Here is a 20,063-nt window from a genome sequence, read left to right as displayed (position 1 = left end):
TCAGCATGAAAAATTTCTGAATGCTTGGAGCTCACATGCCTGTGCAGAAGTTGCCTCTCCAAGTAAAAAAGCTGGGTGTGTCTTGTTCTAATGCAGTAATTTGATGCTTTACTCTTTTGGCTTTTCAGTCTAAACTCCCTGTAAACCCTGGTTCCACAAACAATTCTTGCTAGACATGAATGGTTGTTTTCTAGTCTGGAAAAAATTCACATGCACCTGAGAATATCTTTGTGTTTGTCGAATCCAGTGATGATTTACTGCTATGACTTACCACCGTGATGTTTACCATAAAGTCACTGTAAAACTGCATGTTTGTAGACCTGTCAGGTTAAAAAGCAAGAAAAAGATGGAACAAATAGTTGCTTACCAAGTGAGAATTTTTCACAGGCAGGTTTGTTTCTCTCTGTGTTCCATTATTACCACCTTATCATGTGTGCACTTCACTACTGTTAAACTGAGTGACTTTTTCAACTAAATCCAGTTTCACCTTGGAAGGGGTAGGCAGGTAAAGGATGAAAAGCTTATGCATACCTATATATATCTGTGCATACATATGTGATTGTCCCACTGAAAGTGAGCCATTTTATTTCACTGCTGTAAATGATAGATGCATTTGCAGAGTCTATCTAGTTACTTTTTGTTCATGTTTCATAGATTCATAGATTGTTAGGGGCTGGAAGGGACCTTGCAGATCATTGGGTCCAGCCCCCCTGCTCTGGGCAGCAAGAAGATGTGCAGCATTTTTCCTTCTATCTGTCTAGCTGTGGGTTTAATGCTGTTGCCCGACAACAGTTCTCTGAGCACCTTCCATGTAAAATTAATATCATATAACCCATTGGCTCAGAACTAGAATCCAGACTGTATCCAAACCCTAGGGTACTGACAGCTGCCTCTAGTCTGGTCTGCTTTCTAAGCTTTTATAGTCACAGTCTGGCACCCAGGAAAGAGAACTCAGGTAAGCTGCACTTGAGTGAGCAAGAGATAGCTGCAGGTCAAGGTCAGTGTGTGTTTCATGCTGTGTTGCAGTTATAGGAGCAAAATGTCATGGAAAAGAGGGCAATATTCAGCTTTCCCATGTAATAAGGAATGCTTGAGAAGCCTAAATGTGGCTATTTGCTATATAATCACTTCAAAGTATGCAGAGGAGTGCTATCAGGTTCACTATATGTGTATGTCAAGACAAACTTTTCTTCCTTCCCTCACTACTGACACCTTTTTTTAATTTTTTTTATCCACTTGCAAAATGCGTGCAAAAACTTGGGCTGCAAAAGAATTTCATAATGTTTCAGATGTTTATGCCAATCTAACACTCTGGGCCTTACATGACAATTTGTCATTTATCATGTGTTTCTCAGATTGTGCGCCTGGTTAACTCCAATTCTGATGAATACACTGCAATCAAATCCCAGTTTTCAGGGTTATTTTGGAAACTGCAAGATTTGCAACTTGGGACTTCTTGCTTATCTGTAATCACTATAGATTTGTACTTGTGTTATAGAATTAATATTTATGAAATTATAATTTTTTTTCTGATGTTCTGCTTTTCTGCCTTACTGGTAAGCATGTTGGCCAAGTATAATACCATGATGTCTATGTAATGCTTATGTATCCAGGCTTCATGACATCACAGTTGTTATTAATCCAAATAATAGGGGCCTAAGTGTTTTTTTTTTAATTACAGTTCTCTGTAGTCATGAACAAAAATTTTTGAAAGTTGGGAAATTCAGGATTCCTTTGATTTAAGGTTATATGCAGCATTTAGAAGCTACATCACTGTGCAGATTTATAGTGTGAGAGTATTGAGAGGCTCCATAACAGGAATGAGTAAAAGTCAAAAAGTATGACCTCTGAGGCTTGTAAAAAAAAATGTTGCACAGCTTATTAAAACAACATTAAAAGATGACCTAGAACAAGTATTTTGGTATGTAGGCTGAGACGAGGTACATGGGAGTTTAGAATGCAGAACAGCCGTGATAATTAAAACGTAGCCAACCGAAACTTCTACTTGATCTATATTTCTCCTCTAGGGTTTTTGCCTTTGTTACAGCCTGCATATTGACCTTTAGGTTCCCACTACAGCGATCAGGTCAATCAGAAGCTAAAATAGGCTAGACATCTCAACAACACACAGGACTATTTATTTGCTTGCCACATCTGTCTGGTGTAACTTTTGGATGTAGCTGGATTGGCCAACTTCTTCTGCAAGAAGATGGGATCAGGAAGACATTAAATTGTCCCTGATTAGTGAGGAGTTGCTACTTCTCCATTTTAATCCTTTGATTCCTTTTAATGTTTCAGTAATTTGGCTGGTGGACAGTGTACATACAATAGTTTTCTACCTCCATATGTTCCTGCCATAGTTTGCTGTTAATGAAGCAGGGGTCTCAGCAGGGGTGGGCAAAATATGGGCCGTTTGCTGGCTGTGGCCTACAGAGGGACTTTATCCAGTCTATGATGGGTCCCTTGGTCCTGCCTGGCCCAGGTGTGTCATCCAGCCCGAGCACATCCCACTGCCCCCAAATGCGCAGCGGGGCTGGGACAGCTCTGCATCTGGACTCCAGTTCTCAGCAGCCCAGGCAGCGGTGGCTCCTTCTGCCTGTCACTGCTGCTTGCCCCGGCCCTACCCCCAGTCCCATGGAGACTGGTGGGGACCCAGGCATGCCGCCCCACCTGCCCCACCCTGCACTTGCTCTGGACCTGTCCCAACTGGAATAGAGTAGCTCTGAACCAGCTGGGACCCATGCGCACAGCCCCAGCCCCTGTACACCCACTCTGGACCCACTCGCCCGTGAGGAGTGGCTTAGATAGCAGTAGCAGTAGGGCAGAAGCTGCTGCTGGGCATGAGTGAAAAGCAGCCGCTTCCCCCTTGCCGCTCCTGGGTCCTTGCTGCAGCCAGCTGGGCTGTCTTGCAGCTTCTCTCTGCCACTGCAGCACTGCCTCTGGGCCCTCCAGCGGAGCAACAGTGGCAGTGGAGAGGAGCTGCAGGGCAGCCTGGACACAGACTTCAGGGGAGTCACAGCAAAAAAGGCCTGGCAGTGCACAAGGAAGGTGGCTGATTTTCCCCTGTGCGTAGCAGTAGCTTTTGCCCAGCTGCTGCTGCTGCTCATTGTGGGCAGGCCAGTCTGAAACAGGCATGGGACAGGCCGGGCTCAGGGTCGGGGCTGTGTATGTGGGTCCTGGCTGTTCCAGAACTGGTCTGCTTTGGCTAGGGAAAGTCTGGAGCGGGCACAGAGTAGGCCAGGGCTGTGTGCTCAGCTGCTGCTAGACACTGGTGGCAGTGGTGGGGTGGAGCTGCAGGACATGCGGGCTCTGGGTTCTTGCAAGGAGGAAGAAGGTGCTGACCGTCCTGCAGCAGCTACCCAAAACTGCCTGTGTGGCCCGTGGGCCCAAATAGTTGTCCACCCTTGACTTAGTGACTAGGGCTGTGTGAAGCTTCAGTCCCTGATTCGATTTGGTGAAGATTCGGCTTGATTCATCCAAATTTCCAAATCTGAATCAAATCAGAAGACCCTTTAATCTCTCTGAATAAATCAGAACCCTCCCAAATCAATTCAGAGAGATTTGAAGAGATTCATCAATTTGGACATAGGCACAACATTAAATGTTTTCTCTACGTACCTCTAGGTAGCGGGCTCATGAATGCTGCGATGCTGGGGCAGATGGAGCATCCCACAGGAGTGCAGGGGGCTCTCCAGTGTGCTTGGCAGCAGACCCAGAAGTGGATAAGAAGCACTTCTGGTCCACTTCTGGGTTCACCACCGAGCATGCAGGGGGCCCTCCTGCACTCCTGGGGGACGCTCCGTGTGCCCCAGCATTGCAGCATTCACAAGCTGCGCTGGTACCTTGAGGTATGTAGAAAAAACATTTAAAGTTGTGTCTATGTCCGCTATCACTGATTCTCCAAATCAGCATCGAATCATCAGATTTGGATGTTGCCAGGATTTTGCCAAATCGAATTGGGGACAGTGATCCAAATCAGCAAATGAAATAATTGTCCCCCATTTGGGCTGAATCCGAACCGAATAGGGCCCATTTCACAAACTCCTATTAGTGACCTTTACAGGATATTGGAAGAAATATGAATTAGGAAGATTTGTTTTATGAACTAAAACCTCCAACACCTAAAAAAATCCATTGCTTCTGTGTCATGTTTTCCAACTCTAGCCTGATAAACTCTGTTTTCAGCAACTCTTTGAGTATTTTTCAGTTGTGTACAATAGTAAAATCCTTTGGATTGGTCTAGTCTTTATCAGTCTTGTGTCTGATAGAAATGCGTTCTAGATCAAGGCATCAAACATATGGCCCACTATCCAAATCTCACCTGCAAGGAACCTGGTGAGCCAGGGAAATCAGAGGTGGGGAGAAAAGGGGGACTGCTTCAAAATTTGGGGCTATGGGGCTGTGTTGACACAGTGCTGTTTGCCTTGTCACTGTTATCCCACCACTGTCAAGTCTGGATCTGGCTTCCAAGGAGCATCACAGTCCAGATCCGGCACAGGGTGCAGGGTGAGTTTGATGCCCCTGTCCTAGGCTGTCTATAAACAAAATGAGAGGCTTGTGTGCATGACACTTCTAAAGTGGGCTAAATGCTTTTGCAGTGCTTTAATGGTGTCAGTGTTTGCATTCCTCGGCAAGGTATTGCGCATTAATTCCAGCTACTGCAGGAAATTCAGCGTAATGCATCTTAAATGACTTAGGGTGCCGCAAACTAAAACTCCTTCAGGGAGTTTTAGTTTGCTGCCCCTACAGCCGCGGAATGAAGCAGCAGGCTTCATGCAGCTCCTTGGCTGTGCAGGAAGCCCGTGCAGGCAGCTTGGCAGCAGCCCGGGAAAGCAGCTCCACCCAAGAAGTGTGGCAAGCCTGATCTTTTTTTCCCCCACACCCCAGAGCCTGACTGCCTGAGCTGCATGGGGGCCTGGTGCTTCCCTTTGTGGCCGCTGTGCCCCCTGAGACTGCCTGTGCTGGGTGCGTGCGGGTGGATGTTGCCGGGAGTGTGCTGCTGCTGCCACCATGGAGGGAAGCACCAGCCCCCCACCCCCCCTCAGTCCAGAGACTGCTCCACCTGCCAGCAGCTCGCCATCCCCTCCCTGCTGGAGAGGCAGGTAAGTCAGCAGGGGGTGTGCACAACATGGGGATTTAATCAGCCCTAAATCGTTTTTTAAAACCCACTGCTTCAATTTAGGGCCCCCGTTTTGTCTACACACGCCCCTAGATAGTCTGGTAGAGCTATAAGGAAGTGGCCCTTTGGACACCTCTTATGACTATTCAGATTTAGCTGTGGTGTAACTTCAGGGTTAAACCAGATCTCATTCATCCAGAACTGTTAGGTGGCAGCCTTGATAGAGGCAGCCTTCAGTTAGTTTTTCATCTTGACATTTTGAAGGTGAATACTTGCAGTTCATTATTTAGATGCCTTTTGAGTGCTCAGGCAAAGACTTGAAGTTCTTTCTGTTCTTGCAGTGTTGAAAATTAAGGTAGGAAATTCAGTAATTTTTTACTTCAAGAATCTCATTATGTTTGTCCCAGCATTAGTAAAGCCTCAGAGTATCTCATGGAGTTAGGAAGTATTATGATGCTGCTGCCTTCCTACTCCTCTTCTATTACTTTATTTGCAGATGAGAAAAACAAAGAGGTTTGATTTCTCAAGGGCAAAGTCAGTCTGTATCAGAGCCAGAACAGAATCTAAGAATCCTCACTGTTCTCCCCAAATACCTGTTCTCCCCACATCCCTAATATTCTCCCCACGTACCTGCATATGACTCCAATCCAAGTTTTAACCCATGGGGCTACCTACTCTAACTGTATTCAGTGGGCCTTCATACAGAATTTAAAGAATATGTCTAGCTTAATCGAATCCATTTAACATGCTGAACAATTGTGAAACATGAAAACATAGTGACTTGGTTCTTTACCATATCTAAGCCAACACATAACTGATACGCTTTGCATTTATTGTATTTGTATGTGTTGTAAGAGTGTCTTCATTAATGAGGGCACTTTTTAGAAGACAGTGCAGGAAAGCACAGCAGAGAAGCCAGTCCTATTTGGTCCAGTGCTCTGTGCTGTTTAGTGAAACCTTCTTGTACAGGCAGTCCTCAACTTAAAGCATTTTGAGTTACAACACTGTGCACTTACAGCATTTATAAATTGACATCCTGTTTTAACTTTATGACGTCAGTTTTGACTTTACAACGCTTGATCCAATGCCACGCCACGCCACGCCAGTGAACAAGTTTGCTGCATCTCTCATCTCCCTGGAGAAATCAAAAAGTCCAACCAAGAGCCTTTCAAAAAGTCCAGCAAAGTCACCTCAAATAAGTCCTTCTAAATCAATATGATTGCTATTTACAATATAAATACATTAATGTAGCTATATTACTCATCTATAATTGGTTGACTACAAAATTCTGGGGTATTTTTGGTGAAAGTAAGGTATCAGGCCTTGGTTCAGGAACCAATCCCCTATTTATAACATTGCTTCTTATGAGAAAATTGGTTCCAAGGTGCAACGTTTTGACTTAAGACACGGTTTTCAGGAACCAATTGTGTCGTAAGTCCGAGGACTGCCTGTAGTTTCTTTTGGCTTCTTCCGCTGGCTGAAGGGGGCTGGGGGAATCACTTAGGCCCCGACAGACATTAAAGTAAAGACATGATGTGATCTGATGCAGGACCCCAAAAATCATGCTTCCTGCCCTGCTACATGTGCATGGCAAGAGGGGCAATAGTGGGATCTGACATCAGATTCCATCATGCCGTATTGCCAGCACAAGGAGAGCCTTGGGGGCTCCCCCTACCCCAGCAAGTAAAAAGCTTGGCTCCCTGCACTCCTGTGGCTGGGAGCCCCAGTCAGCTGATCAACCATTCAGGTTTTCTGTTGAGACAAAGGTTCACGTTCTACATTACAACTGGAGCACTGGCATATTTTAGGTACAACCTTAGATGTCCACTTGTTGATATTAAAAAAAAGTAACCTAAGACTGTGTGTGCATGCTTGTGTGCATGTGTGTGTAAGACATTTATAGGAATAGAATGTGTGTTAGCCTAGTTAATCAGGAATAATAGCAGAGCAGCAGGAGATTTTGCATCCAGACAGAAGATTTTTCATTTCTCACTTTGCACAAGTACAAATCAGTTAATCAAGTCTTTCCCCTCCTCTGTTCTAAGTGGGGATTTCCCTCTTCCTCATTACAGATATAGCTAATGAGAAGTTTTGATTCACAAACCTAAGGACTTGTAAAGAACAAATTAAAATAGGAGTTGGTTTGTTTATCTTTGGAGGAGGGACGGACTGGCTTGCAGGAACTGACCAAATTCTGAAATAGCAGCTAGTTCTCTTCAGGCACCCCCGTGGCATCTGCATCTCTTGCTGTTTCATAAACGTTTACCATATAAGCATCTCTGTTCTAGTGCACATAAACCAGTTTGAAAATGGCTGAGATAAACCAGTTTGAAAATGGTTTGAGATAAACCTGGTTGAATGCTGTTTCAGACTTAACTGATTTGGGTCAAACCGGTTTATGCAATATCTGTCCCAGACCCCTTCCTGGTTTAAGTTAAACCAGACTGCCCCAGCATCCCAGCATGCTTTCTGGGCGGGGCTCTCTGCTCCACAGTGGAACTGACCCTTCCCCTCTGCTCCCTGGCTGCAGCTCTGGCAGAGACTTCAGGCATCAGCCTAGCTTCCCCCTGCTCTCTCCGCCCTTCCCCTCAGCACTCCCTGCTAAGCTGGGATTTCCCCCTCCCCTCTGCCTTATAAAGACACCAATCAGCATTAGCTAGCATACCACATGCTGGCTATGGTCCCTGCTGTGGGAGACCGGACAAAGTTAGACAGGACTGTGTCCTTTTTGGAGCAGTGTCGTGTAAACCTGTGGGCAGAACTGCATCGGACTCTTGATTCTGCCCATTTGTTTCCTTCTGGTGAAACTATATATTGTTTATTCTTCTAAACAAAACCTGAACTTTTTTGTGGAGTTTGTTATAAACCCATATTAAAAATAATGATCCCCTCAAGCTAATTCAGTGGCCAAATAATAGCATGGGCTAGATATTATGAATGATGTAGAACTAAATTTCACTGACCATGAATAGTCAAGAAAGGTAGACTGAAAAGCAAATGGCTGCCTAATCTGAGAAGCTATCTTATTGGATGGAACTACTCAAGAAAGGCAGAAGATGTCTTGAGATGTCAAAAATGCCAAATTTCCATTGTTTTAGGGGTATAGGTTGTAGCCGTGTTGGTCTAAGGACATAGGCAAACAAGGTTCTGTGGGTATATCCGATATCCAATAAAAGATATCCAATATCTTTTATTAGACCAACAGATTTTCATTGTATTGTGCACACTATTTTTTAAGCTGTTTAATTTCTCCATAGAGAGATCCTCTTGGACATTTATCATCTAACTGTAATGCTGGGAATATTTTACATTTTTTCTTTTTTTTGCTTATACATTCTCTCACACACAGCATTGTTTGGATAGAGGAAATTCCACAAATCCTGAGGTGAAATAAAATACAAAGGCACAATAAATACATATTTTCAATAATATCTGTGGTATGTGTAAGAGAGTTTTCACGGTTCCTCTTTCTACTATAAAGAAGAGCCAAAGGACTAGCAAAAATTGGCCTCCCACAGAAGTCAGGTGTAAAAGTTAGAAAAAGTTGTACCAGAATAAGGGAGTCTCTGTTGGAGTTTGTATTTAATCCAGGTGTAACTTTATAATGTACAGGGGCTGCATCTGCATATATGTATGTTCACTCAATACAGTAGGAGAGACTGAGAGTTCTGCATCTTTGATACAGTTTCATTAACTCTTTAGTCTTAGTGGTGATCAGTGCAAGTTTGCTTAAACTGGTGGAACTCCAGATTACATACTTGAATAAAAACAATTTTCTATAAGAATATATATGAATTTCAGTTACCTTTTTCCTTAATATTTAAGGCTACATTATGCAAGTGGGATTTTTATTGCAAATCATTTAAAAATAACCATTAAAGTAATCTTAGAATGAAATGTACCAATATAACTCAGCACTGCATGTCTTACGCTCACTTGGCAGTTGTCATGGAGCAGGCGAAGCCCACAAATACACTGTTCTTAAAAAGGCTACTTCAGCAAAATGCTGGCATTGCTGGCGAGGCCTTTCCAAGCTTTCCAGCCTCTCTCTCTAACTTGTGGACTTACTTAGTGTGCTGGAGATTGAATGGGGACATTCTGAACTTGTGTCTGATGCTGATTTCAGAGTGTAAATTCAAGTTTCAAGCTACTGTGGAAATTTAGTATTTTCCCCTCTTTGCTTTCTTCCTTCAGGACTTTTTGAGTTAATCCCCTGAAAGAGTGAGAATTGGACTGAGAGCCTGCTACTGAACATCTGTTGCCACTGGAAAAAATATGACATCAACCTTAGCACTCTATTTTCAGATTAAGACTACATTTTGTCTATAGACTGGGAACTCCATGCAAGCATCTTTAAAATAGAAATAAACCCAACACATAGCTCTGTACACATCACTGCTCTTTGAGTACTGTTGGAAACAGATGCATAAAGTAGATAATTGTTTTCATTCAGGATATGTGCAGAACTGAGATGTTTCTTTGCATAACAATTCAAAGGGTTAAAACATTTTGAATTGGTTTGTGTGTGTATGCTTCAGGGTGGACTATATCCAACTCAGCTTCTCTGCTGGTGCAAGTGCAAAACCTGTTTATTGGTGGTTTGGGCAGGGAAGGATGAATTTCCCTGTGTGGAGATAGTATTTTCTAATTCACCATTGGAAAGCAGCATAAGAGAGACTTGTGTTAGCCCTGGCTGTACCAGACCGATAGAGCATGCAGACTGCAGGCCAGCATTTTACTTCAGAGCAGAATATCCATTGTTCAACAATGAGATGTCACTAAAGCAATTTATTTATGACATACAAACAGAGAAATCCAGAAGGGGACCCCATGGCTAAGGTTTTTTTTTTTTCCATATTCCCTCCCACCTCTTCTGGGAGATAGATTTGTAAAAGCAGGTCAGACAGAGCTTAGGGCTATGTGGCTTGTTTCGAGGACAAACTTTGATTTTTATTTCCTTTCCTGTAACCAATACATTTTGAGGGGAATTATTCTTTAGCAGAAAATGAAATGATGTAATTAACTCTTTGCTTAACTCTTTCTTTGAAATTGTTTATCCTTGCTGTGCACTAATAGCCAACCCTTTGTTAGGACACCATCTCCATTAACTTCTTCCCTGTAAAAGATGCTCTGCAAGCTGTGATAATAAGCATGGAACAGTTATGAAATTAATTCACCTACCAGCACAACATGCTATCAATTAGAAATGACTTACAGCCTGATTACATCCAGCTGGTGAGAAATCAAGGACTGTTATTTATTTTGTACAGTGCCTAGCACAATTGACTGTTATCTGCTTGGCCTCCAGGTATCACTACAATATAAATGCTTGCTATAGCAAACAAAGTCCAGTCCATTGAATGGTGGTTCAGCATATAATACATTTTGGCTCTTCTCTTTCCTCCCTCCCTCATTTTCACCCTATGGACCTCCATTACATCACTCTTTTTGGGACTGACAGAGGCTGGGCAGTGCTCACTCTGGTGTGTCTGACAAGTGTATTTGGATTACCTGCCAAAAAGACTCACCCTACCCTGGCTCATCCTCAAACCTGAGCATGTTGCTCCCAGTCCCTTTTGGCTCAAGGGTAGGAAAAGTAAGCTGGTGGTCCTGGCTCCAGGTGCTGCATGTTTGCTTTGTGAGGCAGGCATATTTTTACTGTTTGTGGCTATCTGAGTATCAGCTGGAATTTCGCAGTTGGGAGGGGACAGTTTGTGTTTGGCCACATTGACATATTGACAGCAGTCAGCTGCATGCGACAGCACTAGGGCAAGGAGCTCGTGCCTGCTGGTACCATATCAGCAGCCAAGTGCACCACTTCATGACTTTTGGGCAGAAGTAAAGCAAGGGTGAAGGCCATCCAGAGTGGATGTGGGAAGCAGATTCCCAACTGTAACTGCTCCCTCCCTCACTTCTTGGGGAAGAGGACTCAAATCTTCACACTGCTGCCTTCCTTCCACTGGCTGAGGAAGCATAACAAAGGTGCCTGGTTCTGCTGCTGCCACCTTCCCTGGGGGAGGGGAGACAAAATACTAGCGCATTCAGACTGCTTGCAGGGCTTGGGGAAGACTTAGCTGGTGTGTACCTTCAGGAGTTGGGTAAAAGGTGTGTTTACCTTATATGTATAAGGTGTTCAGCAGTTAAGGAGAGAAGGCTTTGCAGAGCAGGATATATGGCTATAAAGGATATAGGCAAGGTAGGATTTAGGTCAGACTTGCCATCAGACTTATTTTGAATTTTAGGGCTAGAAACAGAAGCTACACACAAACCGGTATAGGTGACTGAAAACCAGTTCAAATCTGTAACACAACAGAAGTTCAGTGCACGTAAACTGTTTTCACAATGGCCAAAACTAGTTTTAAGATGAACCTAGATGGCTTGTAGTATCAGACTTAATTGATTTAAGTTGAATCGATTTATTGAACTTCTGTCCCAGATACCCTTCTGACTCAAGTTGGCTCTCAGTCCACCAGCATCCCAAGATACTTTGCACCTCCCCTGCAAACCCCCACCCCACCTTCCAGGGTGGATGGGCTAGCTTTGGCCCAGGCTATTTGCTCTGGTAGAGCAAGGAGGCTTGCTCTAGTGCCCCCTGGCATCTGGCCTGGCTACTGCAAGCATGTGGCTGCATTTCCCGAATCAACAGCGAACATGTCTTCGCTTGCTTATCAATTCATTCTACACAGTTTAGACTAATCTGCAAAGACTGATCTTTGAATTGATTTGGCCTTGGGCTTTTTGACTGTCTGTACTTAGCCTATGGGCTCTCAACACTTACATGGACTAGGTCAGAATACCAACCCTCTTCTTTCCTACATCTCTCTTTTTTATGCTGCCAATTTGCTTTTTCTCACCTAGAATAGTAATAACTTTTATTTATTGTAATAATGTCCTGAAATATTAGTTGAACTTTTCCAGTTTCCTTTCAAAGTAAAGGATCAAGCCTTATGAGGATACCTCCATTGATCTGTTTGGGTTAGGGATGCTTGCATGAAGAAGACTAAGCGGGGTCAGGATCAGTCAGAGAGTCATGATCACCTCCCTAATGGACAGTAGGATGATCTCTTCAAAGCTCCCTCAGCAAATTGGTGCCCCAGCTCTCCTTGAAAATTTGTAGTGCCTGGGCCTACCTTGCAAGAAATCCCTTGCAGCTTCCACACTTGTGGTCTAAATCAGACCCCTACCTGTTTTTTTTCATTTTAATTCAGAAAAATATTACTTTAATTGAACTGGTAAAATCTACAAAACATTGCCAATGACTGCTTTTTCAACATGCAGACAATTTCAGTGATCAGGCACCTTCAAGTATATGGAAGTACAAGAACAAAATCATTTTGTAATTTGTAACGATAAGCAAGAAAAGAGCAAATTATTAATGTTCGAAAATTCATAACAAATACGTATATTTTTCCCTAATCCCATTCTTTGCAAAAATGTGCTGTCATTTTAGTCTACATAACTAGATGCTAAATACTGTGAAGCCTTTCCTCTACTGATGAACTGTAAGGACAAATTAGCACCGCTTTCACAGCCAACAGCTACAACAGTAGCGTGTTCTCCAATTTTCTCACGTTAAAAATCCACCAGAAAATCTTCATTATTGGCCTACCACTTAGGTAGATTCTTTTAACAATTATTTGTTAGGAGTGATGAATTCTGAGGTAGAGATTTTATGGAAAGGGATGGCAGCCATTATGATTTTTGGCACAATGACAGACAGTCTCAAATTTTGGAAGCAAGTTACTAAATGAAGTCAGAAAGAAGAGAAGGTCAGGATGGTTGCATAGAAGCTGAGAAGTGAGCAGGTTAAATATCTTCAGCACGTGAGAATATTCAGAAAGTACATATTTTACTTGTATAGCCTGATGTAAGATATTCTGTACCAGAGTTCAACAGCATAGTGTGCTAGAAGAGGGGGGCATGAATTAATAACAGGAACTGAACTGGTCAGTACTGGATATGTGAATGCCATATGAATTAGCCTCTCCGTTTACCCTTTTTTCCCTCAATGTAAAGTCATTGCAGTGTTCCACTGCTGTGTACCAGGCTTCCATCACCACTGCCTGACATGTTCATCAGGTAACATGTTGGAGTCACAACTTTGTATCATGTCTTGTGACCTGAAGCGTGCATAGGAGCTCTTACGAGAAAGCTTCATATTACTATTAAACTCTTTCTGCCTTTAGGTTTTACAAGGAACCTGGGCAGTTGAAAAGAAAACACCTTACTGTATAGCCCCAAGCCCACCCACAGCTTCAATGCAGTTGTGCAGCTTCTTGTGGAAGGTCCGAACACATGTGCATCTTTGAGTGGTCTTTATTTAAAAGTGACCTTTGTGAGATGCTGTGAAATGCTGTTTTGCAGGTTTATTGTCAGGCAAAAGCTTATTTTCTGAAACTGCAAATGGTCCATGCAAATAATATAATTGCTAATCCCACACGTGCACAACTACATGTGTATTTGCACCCCCCCATTCACTTATGTTTTGCTTACCATTTGGACTGTAACATTATTTTCTAGGGTGTACTTTCTACTAACAAATCAATATATACTTTGTGATTCTTTACTGTGTTTCAGTTAGCGCATACTGTATTGTACATACTGCAGCATTTTTACTTATTTTCCTGTTTCTTTCCAACATTGATAATGTGAAATGAAGCTTTATGCATCAGTTGAATTTCTGAGAATTCATCCATACTGATACTAAGTTCATTAACCCAAAGAAACCTTCATGCTAAGAGCAAATAGACTATGAGTCTAGTAAAAGAACCAAACCTGGTGCATTAAACAAACTAGCCTTGATCTCTTTGTGCGAGTGATGATGTTATTAAAATTAAACAAGCTTACCTCAGTGCAGGGAACTTGTCTTCGTTGTATCCTAGGAAGTTGTCGCCCTCTCATTCACTCTAAAGGGATATATCCACTCAAGCAAAGAAAATTGTCTTGGAATAAGGAAATGGATTCCTCTTCAGAGCTCTCAATTCATTTGTAGCAAGCTAAAAAACCTAATCCCACTAGGAATTCTGAACAGTTTTTCCTCTCTTTTCTGTGCGCTGAGAAACATCAGCAAATTCGACCTGGAGACCTGAGACAGTGCTGCAAGGGAGAGACAGTCAGGGGACCCCTGGCACTGAGTTGGACCAAACTAAATATAACCCAGCCCACTTTCAGTGCAGTCCTCCATACTCTGAAGGCAGATGACCTTGTCAGAAAACTGACCTCACAGACTGTCACTCTCTACAGAGAAGACTTGAGGGATTGAGGACTTGAGGGGCTGCAATTTAATTGGCACAAAAAAAGCAAGCAGCCATCTGCTTGCAGCAGACAACTATAGGTAAGTGCAGTATTTTTCTGGAAAATGCAGTCTAGAAAAAGAGAGAGTGCTCTGTATTTGACTAGTCATTTCAAACATATACTCTGCATGCATGCTTGGGGCAGGGGTGCACAGATGGATTATTGCTTTGAATCAATTTGTCCCTTCTAACCTCTTGAAGTGGGTTAAAACATCTGAGTAGAAGGGGCATGACCTTTCCCTTGTTAAAAGCAGTGACATCAGGCTGTATGCTTAGTGCTTAGGCAGTATTCTTAGTAAAGAATTTATAATACTTTAACATATAATACAGGTTTCCCTCGTTTTATGTGGTCTCTGTATGTGCAAATTCGTTCTTATGCAATGACCCCTTTTATACCAAAAGTTCATTATATACAAGGTAAATGCGATCGGTGTGATGGAAGCCTGAAGTCAGCTGCTTTGTACAGTGCATTGTGGGAGTAATAGGTGATGCGTAGGGAGGACATGGTGGGGGGGGCAGGACACATGCCTCCCTTGACAGGGCCACTGCCACCAGTGATGGCACCTGCAGGAGCTCACCAGCTCCAGCCCCAATGCCAATGCCTGCTGGAGCTCGCCAGCTCTGCTCCTGCTGCTGACACAGGCGGCAGTGTCTGTGAGTGCCACCCCAGACTCGGGCATGTTGCCCATGGTGGGAGTAACGTGTACCAAATTTTGGTTTCCTGTGTGGATCTGTGCTCCTTACTTGTTGTCTGTTTCTATAGTTGCTATCCCAGTTATGGCTTATAAGTGTCCCACTAGCTTACCTCCTACCCCTCTCCCTGGTCCATCAGTGAAGTGCAAGAGAACTTCACTAACACTGGAGACAAAGCTGGAGATTTTGAACTGTGCAGAAGCTGGTGAGGGGCCATAAATGTGTTAGAAATGGGTCTGTGGGTCAGTATAGTCGAGGTCTTGGAACATATCCATATTTGTTACACTGTAAAGTGGGTTCCCTTTATGTGAATTTGAGTTATGTGCTATTTTCCAGGAACACATGTACAGCATAAAGTGAGGAAGAATTGTATATTAACATTTATAAATATATTTCCTTTCCTTCTCTTTCCCTTGTTGCTGGCTTTCCTCTGATTGTGGGAAAAATTTGGGGTAAACCATGAATTGTATGAGTAGAGCTTTACAAATTTAGAAATCTTGGGTGGGGAGTGTAAGTATCAATATCTGAGGCCAGTTAACAAGGAAATAATCAGTATATGCAAAATAGCTGTTAGGAGGGAAATGGGAGGTGTAGAAATAGGACTTTTGCAGCCTTTGGAGGGAGCCAATGCTTTTAAAAAGATATACAAGTTTATAATCCAGTGAATTTGCCATTGACCTAAAATGGCAGCAAGTCTGTTCTCAACCTGAAGCAGAGTTAATTTGGTGCACATATAACTTAATGCTATATAATCCCATGATGTCACAAATGATTTATATGAAAACACATCATTATAGACATATTTTCCATTAAAGGGTGGAGTAAACAAGATTATTTCCAGTATCATTCTCTATCTCAGCATGATTGTTGTTGCCACATACAAGTTGGCTCCCACATAATGAATATTATACATGTACACACATTGTTCTTTCTCTTAACCTCAGGAAGGGTTGTAGACATGAATAATGGTATAGCCATGAATACCTGAAAAATAAAAAGGGCTGGATAACAACATAGGTAAGTTTAAAAAAAAAAAAAGAAAAAAGAAAAATTAAACAAGAAAAAAGGCAATACTGTATCCATGAGTTATGCAAGTGTCAAAGATACCGCAAGCACCCAAAACCATTGTAAAGTAAAGGGAGTATTGTGACAACCTTATGCTGGCTCCTGAAGACTGAGGTGCTAGGAGGCTGAGTGACTTCAAAAAAAGGAAAAAAAGAAAAAAAGAATGAATTGTGCTACAAGACAGCTGCTGATTTTGTTTGAGGCCTGCAGGTCGACTCCCAGGGGCATACCCAGACCAGCGCTTACATGCCTCTCTCAGCATCCCAAACCAGTTTGAGATGCTGCAAGAGGCACACTGAGAACAAAAAAAAGTTCCCCCGCAATGCATATTTGCAGTACAGGCTCAAAATTTGATACCTGGATATTCTTAGCATGCTAAGGCAAGTGAAAGTGCAGCAAGAATCCAGCATGACCGGGACCCAGGCACTTTCAGGGGTAAGTTGGGACTGGGGGGGCAGAGATTATGGTTGGGGGGGTTGGGTGTGGGTTGGGGGCTGAGCCGCTTGTCGTGGGTGCAGCCCACCTTGGCACCGCACAAGGCTATGCACCGTTCTGTGGCCCTAGGCCACTCAGGTTGTCACCCAGTGATCGGCGCTGCTCATGGGGACTGTGAATCATGCTGGGCCAGGTCCTGCCTCCATGGAATCAGCCCAGCCTGATGGCACATGGGGCCTGTGGAGGCAGGACCCGGCCCAGCATGACACTTGGTGACAGCCCAAGTGACCTGGGGCTGCAGAAAGGTGCATAGCCCCATGTAGCACCATGCCGAGCTGTGCTGCACACATGCTGAGCGGCATAGTCGGTGCCGGCTCTGAGGCAGTTGGGGCTGCACCATGCCTCGGGGGGGCTCTGACAGCAGTGGGCCCTGAGTGCCCCATGGCGGCTGCTGCTGCAGGAGTGAGCTGAAGGCCCTGTTGGAGAGGGCTGGGGCCCTGCAGGGAGGCTATGGCCCTGCGGGGGGAACTCTGGGCCTTGCAAAGGGGGGTTGGGGCTGCTTCAGCAGTCCAGATGGCACAAGGGGTTAGTGTCCCCAGATACCAATTAGCCAGGCCCCAGAATCTCCTGTCTATTTGTATCATCCAAGTACCATGGGCCCTAAGGGCCACCCGGCTAACTAGTAGCCCTACTGTATGGGGCTAATAGATGGGACGCAACAAAACTCTTGGGACAACAAAGGCAAAAAAACAGGACAGGAGTGACTTGAGGTTTAAGGGTCCAAATGTGAAAATGAGTGCTGAGGGGGATACCGAGCAGAGCCCTCCTGGCCAAGCCCACTGGTCCTCAGAGATGGGCCTCAGAGCTGGTAGACGCCAGCCAGTGAGAGGAATGTGGCCTCACAGTCCCCGGGCACTTCCCGGTCAGAACCTCCTTCCTGGTCATGTGCAGGACTCACTTAGCCAGGGCCAGGAGGAGGTTGACCAGGAGGTCCCAAGACTTGGTGGTGCCATGGATGGGGTGTCCAAAATAAAAGGGTGGGGGGTAAAGTTCATCCTGAACTTCAGGATGAGGTTCCAGAGGTGGAGGTGGAGGTACTGCAGCCTGGCGCACTTGAGTGTCATGTATGCCAGGGTGTCCCTCTGCTTCCAGAAGGGGCAGGAGACCAGGGTGTTGGTAAAGCTCACCACATACACACCCATGGCAATGGCTCCATGGAGAAAGTGGCTCATGGGATGAGAGTGGAGTATAGGCTCAGCCACTGGGGCGCCCCAGCTATGCCCTCACTGTGCAAGTCCCACTACTTGGTGTCTGGGCAGGATGCAAGGGAGGCATGGTGGATTGTGTGGTGCATGAACATGTAGAGGTGGTGGCAATGAATGGTGGAAAAACAGACTGGTTTGGTGTCCTTGAGCCAGCTCAGGTGGTGGAGTGGGGAGTACTGTGAAGCCGGGCAAGGCACCGGCCCCATGACAAACTCTGGCAGGCTGGAGGATATGGTGGGGGGGCAGGGACCACCATCGCACAGGAACTGGTTGACAAAGGCAAGGGAATCAGGAGATAAGGCAGATTTCACTCCCTGGACTAGGCGCCCCAGAAGTTTCTGAGAGCGAGTAGCCCTGAGCTGCTTTCTAGGGCAGCTTTTTATACTGCTGGGGCTGGCACAGGTGCTGCCCCCCAGGCTATAACTCCCCTTGGCTGCAGATGTGGGAGGAGCTGGGCAGGGTTATTTTGCTCCAAGTGGCACAACTTGCTCCACACCAAAGTGCAAGTCTGGGCATGTGCACTGAGGCAAAAAGCCTCTGCTCAGATTTGTGCCACTTCTGTTTGAGCTGCTGCAAATGCATGTGCCTGCAAATGTGGACGCGCCCCAGATGTCTGTGCAATGTCATGGTAGCATGTTTTCTCATTTGGATGTCAAATGTCAGGACAACCACAGGAGGAAAAAACACTGTTATTTCACTTATGGAATGAATTAGCATAATTTTTGATTGCTGGGACTACATTCCTGTGGCATTCTGAACATGTTTTTATTAAAAAGGCCTTTGTTTGTTGCGTGCCTTTTTCAGTTCCTTTACCTATTGTGATACAGGCTGATCAGTAGGGAATAGTACGAGTCTCTGAGATTAGATCACCCATATCTGTAGAAAGGTATCCCCCCAGATCAGGCCTAAAGGGTGGTGGTAGGGCTTGCAAGAGAAGTTTGCATCATCATTCAGTCTCCAGATTTGTAATTTTTAATCAATAGTGAAATCAAGTTCCCCTCTTCCCTATCTTTCCTAATACCAACTTTTCTTACATACTACATACTCCCAAGTAAGAGATTCACCTTGTTTTCTGGGAAGATGTTTGCAGAGTTATGGTTGCATAGAACAAGGACAGAGCCTAACATTCAGCAAACTTCACCCTCCCTTTCCTGTTTAATCAAAAGCTGAAACCCTAGCTGCTACTGAAGACTGATCTCCATGGATGGATCTACATTTTTTGAGAAGAGCTAAAAATTCTGAAGAACTGTGATATAGGAGAAGAGAGACCAAGAGTAGCTAACAGACAGAAAAAATGCCAGAAGAAAGGTTATCTTGATTAATAGAACATCAAGACCAAGAGAGAAAAAAATTAACGCCAGTGGAGTAAACAACAACAAGCCATTTAGTGAGTTGACTCCCTCAGCTGCCTGAATAGAAATGTCACTGATGCTGTGAGCAGGAATCAAAATATGATGCTTCTATTCCAGGCAGAAAATCAGCTTCCTTGCTTAAGACATGCACGCTGATTTTGGAGGACTGATTTTTAGGGAAGGGGTATATGCAGTATGAGAGTAGACATCATGCATTATAAAGTATGCAGGGGGGAGAGGGTTGTGGTTTCAAGTTGTTAGTCTGTATTTCTTCATTCACAGATGAGAATGGAAAGGAAAGGTCCCTTAAGTGAATCTGTTCGTTGTATAGCTTAGTGATGGTGTCCCTTTCTGCAGATGTATTCTGGATGTATTCAGATGTATTCTTGTATAAGGAAGCTGTGATTCATAATAAGTTTTGGAGGTTCCAGGGCCTCATAGTGTGAGACAAGCGCATGAAAAACAGAGTTAAACATTTAGGGTACTTGCACATGTGACAAAAATTGGCCATTTTTGCAGTTTTATTGCGTCATGCTGTACGTGTGGGGGGGTTTACAATTTAAATGAGTTTGCTACATTGCAAACTATACCACATCCGACTGTAATTTAAATTGCAACAAAGCGATTTGTAACATTGCAGCCTCAGTTTGCACACACCCCCACCGAGAGGTGGGCTGAAGGCACCCCAGCCATGGGAGAGGCAGGCAGGCTTCATGGGGGGAAAAAAAGGATCAGGCCCCTTGCCGTGTTTTTTTTTCCCCCTCAGTGGAGCCTGCCTGTGCAAGCTGCCACCAAGCCCCTGAGCTGCAGGGAGGCCCAGTCCTTCCCTCCATGGTGGTGG

At 44.3% G+C, this 20,063-nt stretch overlaps 2 protein-coding genes across 3 annotated transcripts in view; one reads left to right on the top strand and one right to left on the bottom strand.

Moving 5' to 3' along the window:
- The window catches only part of FILIP1L (filamin A interacting protein 1 like), a 317,446-nt gene extending 303,168 nt beyond the window's left edge, over positions 1–14,278 (bottom strand). Inside the window, exon 1 of one of the 2 annotated variants that reach the window (XR_002103491.1) lies at positions 13,967–14,267. The gene's annotated coding sequence lies outside the window, so the exon portion shown is untranslated. Of the gene's footprint in view, positions 1–13,966 lie in introns of both variants that reach the window. The other variant, XM_019548855.1, reaches the window with a different exon arrangement.
- CMSS1 (cms1 ribosomal small subunit homolog (yeast)) overlaps positions 1–20,063 on the top strand; it is a 378,236-nt gene that overhangs the window by 309,239 nt on the left and 48,934 nt on the right. The gene's annotated exons all lie outside the window — the stretch shown is intronic.

The sequence above is a fragment of the Crocodylus porosus genome, unplaced genomic scaffold (assembly GCF_001723895.1).
Source record: "Crocodylus porosus isolate Cpor-Errol unplaced genomic scaffold, CroPor_comp1, whole genome shotgun sequence".
Taxonomy (NCBI): Eukaryota; Metazoa; Chordata; order Crocodylia; family Crocodylidae; genus Crocodylus; species Crocodylus porosus.
Note: the sequence above shows the minus strand (reverse complement) of the source record. Positions and strands in the feature narration are given on the sequence as shown.